Here is a 13,432-nt window from a genome sequence, read left to right on the forward strand (position 1 = left end):
TCCGAGCCAGGCGTGGTGGCTCACGCTTGTAATCCCGGCACTTTGGGGGGCCAAGGTGGGCAGATCACCTGAGGTCAGAAGTTCGACACCAGCCTGGCCAACATGGTAAAACCCTGTCTCTACTGAAAACACAAAAATTAGCCAGGTGTGGTGGTAGGTGCCTGTAATCCCAGCTACTTGGGAGGCCGAGACACGAGAATTGCTTGAATCCAGGAGGCAGAGGTGGCAGTGAGCTGAGATTGCGCCACTGCACTCCAGCCTGGGCAACAGAGGGAGACTCAGTATCAAAAAAAAAAAAAAGTTTAGGTCCCCTAGGGCTCTTTTGGGCTGGGCTGCTGCCTGGAGGTTTACCAACTAGCTAGCCTGGGACCTGAGATTACTGTTAAAGGAAAGAAAAACACATCACGTCAGGAATGGCAATGGTAGAATCCCAAATGCCTCTATAGTCCACCCCTTTTGTCCTGACCGTTATCCGAGGTACCCAATGGGAGATGATCCCATTCTTGGGACAGCCACATTTAGTGACCAAACTGCCTTACTAAGGTGAGTAGACCAGGAGAAGGAGAGAGAGGTAGGTTCTGAAATCCTTTTGAGTTCATTTTTGAGGAGGCCATTTCAATGTTTAACAATATCAGATACCTGCCCATGGTAGGGCACATAGAACATCTATGGAAGGCTTTGACTACTGGCCCATAGTTCGTTGGCCTTTGCAACAAAAGGCACACCACTGTCAGACTGCAAATGGTCTGTGTCAGAAACATACAGTAATTTACTTTGTGCCCAGTCTATGATGGTGGATGTATTGCCATGTTCAGGGGGCAGTGAACTAGAAGTGCATCAGCTGTTTGATTCCAGTAGGCCTCATCAGAGAACAGGCTCTTACTATGGGCATCTACATGAGTGACCCAGACTGACCACTTCCACCAGTAGCTCCCCACCCACTTATCTGTTAAAAAGGCATACAATGTTTTAAAACGTTTGAAAGTCACAGCTTTAGAAGTTTAGCTTTTCCACTAACCATCTATTACTGATCTCTGCAGACCCCAATATTGTCCCTAGAACCCTCCCATCACTCACCCCAGAAATCTTCTATCAGAAACACCCGTCCTCCATCATAGCCTCTCAGGCCTAAAATCTCAAATCAATTCCAATCCTAGGCCAACTCCCCAACCCTAAGACTGCCTTTTCTGGGGCGGCTCTTTCTTCACAGGTGCAGTGAGGTCATCGTTTCTGTACAGCGCAGGAAAGCTAAACTGTTCTAAATCTGTAACTTTCAAACTTTTTAAAAAAAACAGATAAGGCTGGGCGCGGTGGTTCACGCCTGTAATTCCAGTACTTTGGGAGTCCGAGGCGGGCGGATCACCTGAGGTCAGGACATCGAAACCAGCCTGGCCAACATGGTGAAACCCCGTCTCTACTAAAAATACAAAAATTAGCTGGGTGTGATGGCAGGCGCCTGTAATCCCAGCTACTCAGGAAGCTGAGGCAAGAGAATCGCTGGAACCCGGGAGGCGGAGGTTACAGTGAGCCGAGATCGTGCCACTGCACTCCAGCCTGGGCGACAGAGCGAGACTCCGTCTCAAAAAAATAAAAAATATAAAATATAAAACAGATAAGCTGGGAGGGAGCTCCTGGTGGAACTGGGTTTCCTCTTTAAGGGAAACGAGGACAAGGACAAGATCCCGTCTTTTCTGCACTCAGTCGCCCCGCCCCCAACTCAAGCGGGCATGTTTATTGGATGATAAGAGGGTCAGTCAAAGCAAGGACCAACTCTCCACTGCCAAAATACACGTACTACTCAAGAGCCCCTGACTCAGACGTTCTCACTGGTCGGAATGCCATCAATCAAGTTCCAATCCCCGCCCCCTCCTCGCGGAAGAACTATAGGGTCTAACCTCTCTCTTACTATCAGGTCTGCTGTCAATCGGCTCCGCATCCTCTAGTTCTGCACATCCCCAGCCATCAGAGCAGGAACTTCTGATCGGTCCGCCTGCGGGTCTTTCACCTATAGAGCCCACCCTCTAAAAGTGTCCAAGCTGCTCCAAAGAACAATTGATTAACCCAGCGGTTGTCTTTGGCTCTCAGAGCTGTCACACCTGGCTCCGCCTCTTCCCGGACATCACCTGTTGCCCCAGAGACTGTCGGGCCTGGAAAGAGGCTCTGAGCCCATCCTCCTGTCTCTGTTGGACCCTGTCAGGTCTCTTGTTCCATGCCCAATGTCACTCGGGTAGGGAGGCAGTGGGGCAGTGTTGGTTCTCATCCCACCCCCGAGTCTCTGCGCAGCCTCAATTCGGGAAAACAATCTGGAGGCGAGTTCAAAACACTAAGATTGAACGCGCTCATGGTTTGGTTTTCTCCTATAGCGCTTTGGTAGTGGCTTTTGTCCAGACCACCACCCCCCCGGAATGAATCCTGGTATAGAAATGTAACCTGTATGTGTGCGTGTGATTTTTAATATATTTAAATTTGATGAATCAAAAGCCTTTTTCAAGGTCAGATCCCAGACCGACCCCTCTGCCCCTCCCCCCGCTTTTTTTTTTCCAAAATGAAAGCTTTCCCAAAGAGGCCACGTTTGTAGGGCTAGTGGAATTTTTTTAGAAAAGGCGGATTCTGGATGAGGACAATGGTGGCCCAGAAGTCGCTATGACTTAAGAGTCTTGGCGGAGGCAGAGGCTGGGAAAAGCGAGCAGAGAGTGTTTTTCATTTAGGTGGCATCTGTAGGAATCCTAGTTTGGAAAGGTGCGAAGGTTATGTGCCTTTGTTTTTAATATTTTGGCTTTTTAATTTTCGGTTTCTTTTTTTCACTTAGTTTTTATCTTCGAAGGTTAATTTTGCTGTTTTATTATTTCATATTTTAAAAAACTGTATAATTAAACAAATTTTATTGCTACTGGCTTTTAATTAATTCATTAATTAATTTTGAGATGGAGTCTCGCTCTGTTGCCCAGGCTGGAGTGCAGTGGCACGATCTCAGCTCACCACAACCTCCGCCTCCCGGGTACAAGCGATTCTCCTGCCTCAGCCTCCCGAGTAGCTGGGACTACAGGCGCCTGCCACCATGCCCAGCTAATTTTTGTATTTTTAGTAGAGACGGGGTTTCACTATGTTGGCCAGACTCGTCTCGAACTCCTGACCTCATGATCTGCCCGCCTCCGCCTCTCAAAGTGCTGGGATTACAGGCGGGAGCCACCGCGCCTACCTTATTTATTTTTAAAGCAAATTCTTCCAGATCCTGAGTTTCTGGCTTTTTAAATTAAAATTGCAAGAAAATGTATTTATTACTCTGGTGTTAACAGGTCTGGAGACATACATTTATGATGCTTTGGACCGATTGATAATCTATAGAGTACTTTATTCATTAATTGTTTCATTCTAAAAACCCTGCGTTATATACCCCCAGAATACTAAGGCCTGGTGGGGAATATCTTATAAATAATGAATGGTTATTACTAATTATTAATAATAACCATCAATTAAAATAAGATAGACACTGTTAAGAGATTCAATTAAGTACTGTGTAATTTCGTGTTGATTATATCTGCCACTAATATTCATCATGCATTGCATAGAAGTGGGATTGTCTCTTTCTTTTTCTCCTAGTTGGTTTGTGAGAAAATTGTGAGCAATTTTGCACAGGGAGGCTTCGATGTCTTACTAACATTTATTGACTGCTTGTGTGTACTAGGAATAATTCTAAATGCCTTTCATATTTTTTTCTCTTTCTTTTTCTTTTTGTTTGTCATTCTAAATGCCCTTCATGTGTTGTCTCATTTAATCCTCACAAATAGGCACCTTTATTCTCCTCATACTACAGACAGGGAAACATCCGTAAGTGGCAGAGATGGGATTTGAACCCAAGCTGCCTTAAGGACTGCACTGGAACGATGTTTTTTTGTTCTCTAAAAGGGGGGTAATAATATATGTAAAGTGATTAGGACATATAGTTAGCTCTGAACACATGGCAGAACTTACTGTTTTTACGGCCTTGTTTAAAGCTCCCAGCCACGCTGTGAGTTAGGGACCAACACGATCCCCCTTTTCTACAAGAAGAAACGGGTTCTGAGAGAATAAACGACTTGCCCAAGGCCACTCGGTGCATGGTCTAGCTGGGCTCATGCTGTGGTCACTTTCCTGCTATAAACCCTTTCCAAGTTCCACACCCTGCTCTGGATAAACTCTTGGTGCATCAAGGCTTTTGATTCATAAAATTAAATATATGTCTAAGTTGGGTATGGTGGCATGCACCTATAGTCCCAGCTTCTCGGGGGGCTTACGTGGGAGGATTACTTGAATCCAGGAATTCAAGTCCAACCTGGGCAATATAGCAAGAACCCATCTCTAAAAATAAATAAATACATTTCTAAACACACACATGTCAAACCCCTGTGTGATCTGGCCCCAACCCGCCAGTCCTGCCTTATCTTAATGGGTTTAGGGGCTTTTTTTTTTTTTTTTACTTATTTTTATTTTATTGTTATTATTTCAGTAGTTTTGGGGGAACAGGTGGTGTTTGGTTACATGGAAAAGTCCTTTAGTGGTGATTTCTGAGTTTTGGTGCACCCATCATCTGATACGGAGTTTTTTACCCCTTACCCCCTTTTCACCCCTCCCCCAAGTCCCCAGAGCCCGTTGTATCATTCTTATGCCTTTGGGTCCTCATAGCTTAGCTCCCACTTGTAAGTGAGAACAAGGCGGGCGCGGTGGCTCACGCCTGTAATCCCAGCACTTTGGGAGGCTGAGGCGGGAGTGGATCAATTGAGGTCAGGAGTTCCAGCCCAGCCTGACCAACATGGCAAAACCCTGTCTCTACTAAAAACACAAAAATTAGCCGGGCCTAGTGGTACACACCTGTAATCCCAGCTACTGGGGAGGCTGAGGCAGGAGAATGGCTTAAATCTGGGAGGCAGAGATTGCAATGAACTGAGATCACGCCACTGCACTCCAGCCTGGACGACGGAGCGAAACTCCATCTCAAAAAACAAAACAAAACAAAAAAGTGAGAACATACGATGTTTGCTTTTCCATTCCTGAGTTACTTCATTTAAAATATAATGGTTTCTTTCCTTCCTTCCTTTCTTCCTCCCCCTCCTCTTCTTTCTCTCTCTCTCTCTCTCTCACTCTCTTGCTCTTTCTCTCTCACTAAAATAACCTAATTTATTTTTTTAAATTCCCAGTACTTTGCCTTAAACTTATGAGTAAGGAAAATAATGATTCGAGGTGACGCCCGAATCCTCACTGCTAATGTGAGACGAATTTTTGAGCGGTAAAGGTCGCCCCTAAGGTGACCAGCCTACTTTGCGGGATGCCTGGGAATCGCGATCTGCCTGACACCTTTACACCTAAAAAATAGACTGGGGGCCGGGCGCGGTGGCTCACGCCTGTAATCCCATCACTTTGGGAGGCCGAGGCAGGAGGATCAAGAGGTCAGGAGATCGAGACCATCCTGGCTAACACGGTGAAACCCCGTCTCTACTAAAAATACAAAAAGAAATTAGCTGGGCGTGGTCGCGGGCGCCTGTAGTCCCAACTGCTCGGGAGGCTGAGGCAGGAGAATGGCGTGAACCCAGGAGGCGGAGCTTGCAGTGATCCGAGATCACGCCACTGCACTCCAGCCTGGGCAACAGAGCAAGACTCCGTCTCAAAAAAAAAAAAAAGTAGACTGGGGCCGGGTGCGGTGGCTTACACCTGTAATCCTAGCACTTTGGGAGGCCGAGGTGGGCGGATCACTTGAGGTCAGGAGTTCCAGACCAGCCTGACAAGCATGATGAAACCCGGTCTCTGCTAAAAATACAAAAATTAGCGGGTGTCCTGGCACACACCTGTAATCCCAGCTGCTTGGGAGGCTAAGGCATGAGAATCACTTGAACCCCACAGGCAGATGTTGCAGTGAGCTGAGATCGTGCCACTGCACTCCAACCTGGGTGACAGAGCGAGACCCTGTCTAAAAAATTTTAAAAAATAAAAAAATTCCCAGTACCATGACCATAACTAAAAGGACACCATGCCTAATGCAGTTTGTGTGTGATATGGAGGGAAAAATTTTGGCGAGAGAGTAATAAAAGGGGATTGGAATTTTAAATAAGGGAAGTCCACTTTGAGAAGTTGATGTTTACCAACGGCTTGAAGGAGGTGAAGGAGTTGGAAAGAAAATAAAAAGACAAGACTGACCAAAAAAAATTGTTTTTTTTGAGACAGAGTTTCGCTCTTGTTACCCAGGCTGGAGAGCAATGGCACGATCTTGGCTCACTACAACCTCCGCCTCCCGGGTTCAAGCAATTCTCCTGCCTCAGCCTCCCGAGTAGCTGGGATTACAGGCATGTGCCACCACCACGCCTGGCTAATTTTTTCTATTTTTAGTAGAGACGGGGTTTCTGCATGTTGGTCAGGCTGGTCTTGAACTCCTGACCTCAGGTGATCCACCCTCCTTGGCCTCCCAAAGTGCTGGGATTACAGGCGTGAGCCACTGCACCCGACCAAAAAAAATTTTTTTTTAAAAAAAGAACAAATAATTTGGGTAATGACAATAGCTAAATAAATAAGTAAATATATACCACCAATTTTTTTTTTTTTTTGAAACAGGGTCTCACTGTGTCGCCCAGGCTGGAGTACAGTGGCACAATCATGGCTCACTGCAGCCTCGAACTCCCGGGCCCAAGCAATCCTTCCACCTCAGCCTCCCAAGTAACTGGAACCACAGGTGTGCGCTACCACCTGGGTAATTTTTAAAGTTTTCAGAGATGAGGTTTTGCCATGTTGCCCAGGCTGGTCTCGAACTCCTGAGCTCAATCAATCTACCCGCCTTGGCCTATCAAAGTGCTGGGATTATAGGCGTGAGCCAACATATCCTGCCCCACCACTTTCAATAACAGAGCCAAAACCTCGAAGTAGTGACTGCCAGGGTTCCAAAACCACCTTCCATCTTGGGGTCCACAATTTGAACGTTCCCCAAACCATTGTACCACAATCTCATTTTTGAAGAAGTTTTTTTTTTTAATTTAAAAACTTCCATGATTACAGTATTAATATGAAGATTAATTCATTCAGCCAGCCTATGTTTACAAACAGTTAATCTGTGTCAAACAGCGTTGTAAGCACTCAGATTAATCCTCTCAATATCCTTACAAAGTAGTTAATATCATTAGCCCCAGTTTACAGAGGGGGAAAATAGGAGTATGAGGTCACACATTTAGTATGGAGGAAACTGGGATTTGAACAAAGGCAGTATGGCTCCAGCAGACGTTCCCCTAACCCCTGTGTTAGACTGTCTTGAAAGTCTTACTCTTTCAAAGTTCTCTCTTCAATTGGACACTTCCCTCAGGTCTTCATCAAACATCATTTTTAAATTTAATTTTTTTTTTAAGAGATGGGGGTCTTGCTCTGTTGCCCAGGGTAGAATACAGTGGCAGGGATCATAGCTGACTGCAGCCTTGACTTCCTGGGCTCAAGGAATCCTCCTGCCTCAGTAGCTAGGACTACAGGTGTGCGTTCACATACAAACACATACACACATAAATACTCACTATATTCTTCCCTGCTTCATTTTTGTCCTCAACATATATCACTATCATATTATGTATTTTACTTTTTTTTTTTAAGGTAGGGTGTCACTCTGTCGCCCAGGCTGGAGTGCGATGGCACAATCTCAGCTTACTGCAGCCTAGACCTCTGTGATCCTCCCACCTCAGCCTCCTGAGTAGCTGGGACCACAGGCACATGCCACCATGCTCGGCTAATTTTTTGTATTTTTGTAGAAATGGGGGTCTCGCCATGTTGCCCAGGCTGGTCTTGAACTCCTGAGCTCAAGGGATCTGCACCCCTCAGCCTCCCAAAGTTCTGGGATTACACGCATGAGCCATGGCGCCTGGCCTATATTTTACCTATTTAGCTATTATCATTACTCCAAATTGTTAATTGTTCTTTAAATTTATTATCTGTCCCCTGCACTGGAAGAAAGCTCCAAGAGGGCAGGAATTTTTGCCTGTTTCATTCACTGCTGTATCCCTGTCACATAGTAGGCACTTGATCAATATTTGTGAGATGAATGAATAAATGATTGAATGGGCAAATGAATCCTTCTTCACACTTATGTATAGGTAATGATTGTTGATTCCCAGCTGCTTTGCCTGGATCCTGTGCCTTCAACTGGCCCTGGATTCACCCCTCTGACTCACATGCAAGTGACCTCTAAAGTATTGGCCCTGCTTACGAATACTAACATTTAAAATTGGAATCAGACCGGGCGCAGTGGCTCAAGCCTGTAATCCCAGCTCTTTGGGAGGCTGAGACGGGTGGATCACTTGAGGTCAGGAGTTTTAGACCAGCCTGGCCAACATGGTGAAACCTAGTTTCTACTAAAAATACAAAAATCAGCCCTGCATAATGGTGCTCAGCTGTAGTCCCAGCTACTCAGGAGGCTGAGGCACAAGAATCACTTGGACTCAGAAGGCAGAGGTTGCAGTGAGCCAAGATCGCACCACTGCACTCCAGCCTGGGCGACAGAGTGAGACTCTGTCTCAAAAATTAATTAATTAATTTAATTTAATTTAGTTGGAATTAAGGCCGGTCTACAGGTATGGCTCACACCTGTAATCCCAGCACTTTGGGAGGCCAAGGCGGGTGGATCGCTTGAGCCCAGGAGTTTGAGACCAGCCTGGGCAACATGGTAAAACCCTGTCCCTACTAAAAATACAAAAAATTAGCCAGGCATGGTGGTGCACGACTGTAGTCCCAGCTACTTTGGCAGCTGAGACACAAGAATCGCTTGAACTTGGGAGGTGGAGGTTGCAGTGAGCCAAGATCACGCCACTGTACTCCAGCCCGGGCGACAAAGCGAGACTCCATCTCAAAAAAAAAAGGCCGGGGGCGGTGGCTCACGCCTGTAATCCCAACACTTTTGGAGGCTGAGGCGGGCAGATCACAAGGTCAAGAGATCGAGACCATCCTGGCCAACATGGTGAAACTGTCTCTACTAAAAACACAAAAATTAGCTGGGCGTGGTGGTGGCACCTGTAGTCCCAGCTACTCCGGAGGCTGAGGCAGGAGAATCACTTGAACCTGGGAGGCATTACAGTGACATTACAGTGAGCTGAGATCACGCCACTGCGCTCCAGCCTGGTGACAGAGCAAGACTCTATCTCAAAAAAATAAATTAAAAAATAAAAAATAAAATTGGAATTAGACCAACTCAACTCAGGTTAATTTTTACTGAGCAACTTTGAAACGGAGTGAATTCTCCTGAGCCAGTTTAATTCCTTGATCAATGCCATGCGGTGGTGCAGTTAACCCAAAACCAGTTTTGGGTGTTTTCATTTCTCAAGTTACTTTCACTGTGATCATTTTCTGGTTAATTTTTACAATAATGATTTAATCCATATATTGATTCTCTTATCTGTGTCAAATTCAAGCAGTAACAGCTTCCCTCAGATAGCTCCTTGGCCTCAGGCTGCTCATTGACCATCTCAGGCACATTCTTGCTTCTGGAACTTGGTACCGATTGTTCCTTCTGCCAGAAATGCTCTTGCATCTGTGTGTTCATCTCTGGCTTCCTTCACATTTTTTTTCCCTCAAGTAATCAACTTTGCTGACTACCCTATTTAAATTCAGGTTTCCCCTCCCCCCAACTCCCTGACACCCCCTTACCAGATTTATTTATTTATTTATTTATTTATTTATTTATTTTTGGGATAGGGTCTTGCTCAGTCACCCGGGCTGGAGTGCAGTGGCCCGATCTCAGCTCACTGCAACCTTCGCCTCCCGGGCTCCAGTGACTCTCCATCTCCGCCTTCCGAGTAGCTGGAATTACAGGCGTGTGACACCATGCCCAGCTAATTTTTGTATTTTTAGTGGGGACAGGGTTTCGCCCTGTTGCCCAGTTGCCCAGGCTGGCCTCAGGCTCCTGGCCTCAAATGATCTGCCCACCTCAGCCTCCCAAAGTGCTGAGATTACAGGTGTGAGCCACCGCACCCAGCCCCTGGATTTATTTTTAATTTAATCCATACTTACCACTTCCCTACATACATATAATATACAAACTAATTGTGCTGTTTATTTTCTGTCTCTCCTAGCTGTAATACAGGCTCCATGAGGGCGGGCATTTTTAAATCTTTTGTTCCCTGCTGTATCCCCTTTGCCTATAACAGTGCCTGGGCAGAAGGATCGCTTGAGTCCAGGGTCCAGGCTGCAGTTAGCCATGGTCATGCCACTGCACTCCAGCCTGAGCAACAGAGAAAGACCCTATCTCAAAACAAAAATAAAAACAAAACAACAGAAAGAGTGCCTGGGGTCCTGTAGGCACTTCAATAAATATTTGTTGAATGAATACCTCCTGTCATTCTGAGCTTTGTTTGTGGACAGTTTCCATTGAGTCTAATATTTCAGGATCAAAATTTGCAGGTCCACATTTTGTTGAGAACATCAAAAACTTCCATCAATTTTTCCCTCAATACAGTTTCAAGTTCACAGTTTTGGCTGCTGTCAGTTTATTCTGTGATGCTTACATTTATTGGTAATAGTCACTGTGAATCTGGTAAGATGTTCTATTTTTATTTTCTGGGTAATGTCCTATTAGATTGAAGGATAAAGGAGGCTGGTATCTGTTATGTTGGCAGAACAAAGTTGCGTCCAAAATATGAAAGTTCAAAGGTCCCTGGGGTCGAACAGCAGGGAGAAAACATTGTGTTAAGGTCTCTGACCACCCCCACCCGCCTCCGCCCTCATCCTGGGAAATTCCTAAGAGCAGGGACCCTGATATCCACCAGTGCCTGGCACACTGTTGGGGCACACTGTTGGGGCTTGGCACTCAGTAGGCAGTCCCTCCCTCTTCATCCCAATGTGGTCCTTAAAAGGTCAGCCATCCCCAGCCTGACCAACATGGTGAAACCCCGTCTCTACTAAAAACAAAAATACAAACAAAATCAGCCGGGCATCTTGGTGGGTGCCTGTAGTTCCAGCTACTCAGGAGGCTGAGGCAGGAGAATCGTTTGAACATGGGAGAAGGAGGTTGCAGTGACCCGAGATCGTGCCACTGCATTCCAGCCTGGGCAGCAGAGCGAGACCCTGTCTCAAGAAAAGAAAAAAAAAAAAAAGTTCGGTCATCCACCAGAACGGCTACAGTGAAAAAGACCGGAAATGCCGAATGATGCGGAGTCACCTCTAGGAAAGTGTAGATTGGAAAATTGGCATGATTTACTGAAGCTGATTGGTCACATGTCTACCCAATGACTTAGCAATTCCATTCCTAGGTATATACCCAAGAAATGAGTGCATATGTCTATCAAAAGATGTGTACAAGAATGTTCATGGAATTATTCTTAGCCAGGCACAGTGGCTCACCCCTGTAATCCCAGCACTTTGGGAGGCCAAGGCAGGTGGATCACTTAAGGTCAGGGGTTCAAGACCAGCCTGGCCAACCTGGTGAAACCCTATCTCTACTACAAATACAAAAATTAGCAGGGCCTGGTGGCTCACGCCTGCAACCCCAGCTACTCAGGAGGCTGAGACACGAGAACTGCTCGAACCCGGGAGGTGGAGGTTGCAGTGAGCAAAGATCACACCACTGTACTCCAGCCTGAGCGACAGAGCAAGACTCTGTCTCAGAAGAAAAAAAATTCTTAATAGCCCCAAATATAAAACAACTCAAATGCTCAGCAACGTAAGAATGGCTAAAGTCTGGTCTGTTCATACAATGAAATAGACTACAGCAATGAGGATGAACTAACTACTCACGTATGTGATGATGTTGATCAGTCTCACAAACATTGTGCAGAATGAAGAAACTGGACACAAAACCAGACCAAAGTAACCTAACATTGTTAGAAGTCAGGAGAATGGCTACCTTTGGTGGGGAAGAGGGAAGACCTGAAGGGAGCTTCTGGGGTTTGCCATGTTGTGATTTTTGTCTGTCTGTTTTTGAGACAGGGTCTCACTCTGTGGCCCAGGCTGGCGTGCAGTGGCATGGTGCGATCTCGGCTCACTGCAACGTTTGCCTCCTAGGCTCAAGCGATCCTCCCACCTCAACACCCTTAGTAGCTGGGACCATCAAGCCTCGTTAATTTTTGTATTTTTTGTAGAAACGAGGTTTCACCATGTTGCCCAGGCTGGTCTCAAACTCCCAAGCTCAAGACATCAGTCCGCCTCTGCCTCCCAAAGTATATTTCTTGACCTAAGTGTTGGTTATATGGGTGTGCCCAATTTATAAAAAGTAAATGAGCTTTGTGCGCTTTTCTGCATGTATATTTTAATTCAATCACTTATAAAGAGTCAGCCAGTGTGGCTGGGTCACGATGAGGGAGGGGAAGATAGTATTGTAGTCAGAATGGGGCCAGGGCTTGGATTTTAGGATTAAGTCTAAGTGCAGCCTTTTGTTTGACCAGAATGGAGGCTTCTGGAGAGCCCTGGAGCTTGATGAGGCAGAGCAGAGGGGAATGAGAAGTGTTCATCCTCAGGGGGTGTAAGCCAGAAGGCAAGGATGGGTGTGGGATGTCACCTACACAGGAGGTATCAATACCAAACGTTTACCAAGCACATGCCGTGCCAGTCACTGCTGTAAGTGAACAGAACATATGTGAATACCTGCCCTTCTGGAATTTACATCCTGTGGGGGAGTGGAGAGAATGTGCTCTCTGGGCACCAGGCTGAGGCTTATTATAGGGGTTATTGCTCCAATATACCTAGGTACTTGGTGGCTGGGGTAACATGCCCCTTTCACTTCCATAGTCCCACTAACTTCAGGGGGGAGGGTAGAGAGTACTCCCTTTACACATCAGTACTCTCTGCTTTGGGGTACACTCGAGTTGGGAGACTGGCCCCACAAAGCATCGCTGGGGCAGGGGAATCCCTCAGGGTCTTCCTCACTTGCAGGAAGGCTCATGCACATATGGCTCCTGCCTCAGCCACATGTAAGTGGATTTGGGCTCTCCTGAGACCCAGTAACTAGATGTAGGGCATTGCCTCTAGTGGTGAATTTGGCAAGCCAGATTTTCTTCCTGTAGCCAGTGGCTCCTATACCCTTCGAAGCCCCAGGCAGGGACAAGCACAGAGATTGTAGCAATGAATACATGAGGTGGTGATTTGAATGTGGGAGCTGTGGAAGGAAGAGATGCCAGGAGGGTGAAGGGAAGCTCATACTTAAGAGAGATGCCTCTGAAAGAAACAAACTCAGCCAGGGCCAGAACAAGTCCCCTACTCCATCTGCCAGACTGAGACAGCAACCCTGGTGCAAGGAGACAGCCTATTTCCACAGAGGAAGAAAGTAAGGGAGAAAAGACTTCTTGATTTCGAGACACAGAAAGACAAAGACAGGAAAGGGGGTGAGAAGCAGACACACGTGCACATACATACCCACACATACAGATGGGTATCTTGAGTCAGAAGTCATCCAGATTTGGGGCAGAAGGGAATACAGGCATCCAGACTCACCAACACACAGGACAGG

General features: G+C 46.3%; 1 non-coding gene across 1 annotated transcript; it reads left to right on the forward strand.

Moving 5' to 3' along the window:
* The first annotated feature begins 5,178 nt into the window (after positions 1-5,178).
* Positions 5,179-5,327, forward strand: LOC117078706. The gene has a single exon (XR_004435128.1). It is a non-coding gene; the product is annotated as a U12 minor spliceosomal RNA (small nuclear RNA).
* The last annotated feature ends 8,105 nt before the right edge of the window (positions 5,328-13,432 follow it).

This window comes from Trachypithecus francoisi, unplaced genomic scaffold (genome assembly GCF_009764315.1).
Source record: "Trachypithecus francoisi isolate TF-2019V2 unplaced genomic scaffold, Tfra_2.0 Lachesis_group6, whole genome shotgun sequence".
Taxonomy (NCBI): domain Eukaryota; kingdom Metazoa; phylum Chordata; class Mammalia; order Primates; family Cercopithecidae; genus Trachypithecus; species Trachypithecus francoisi.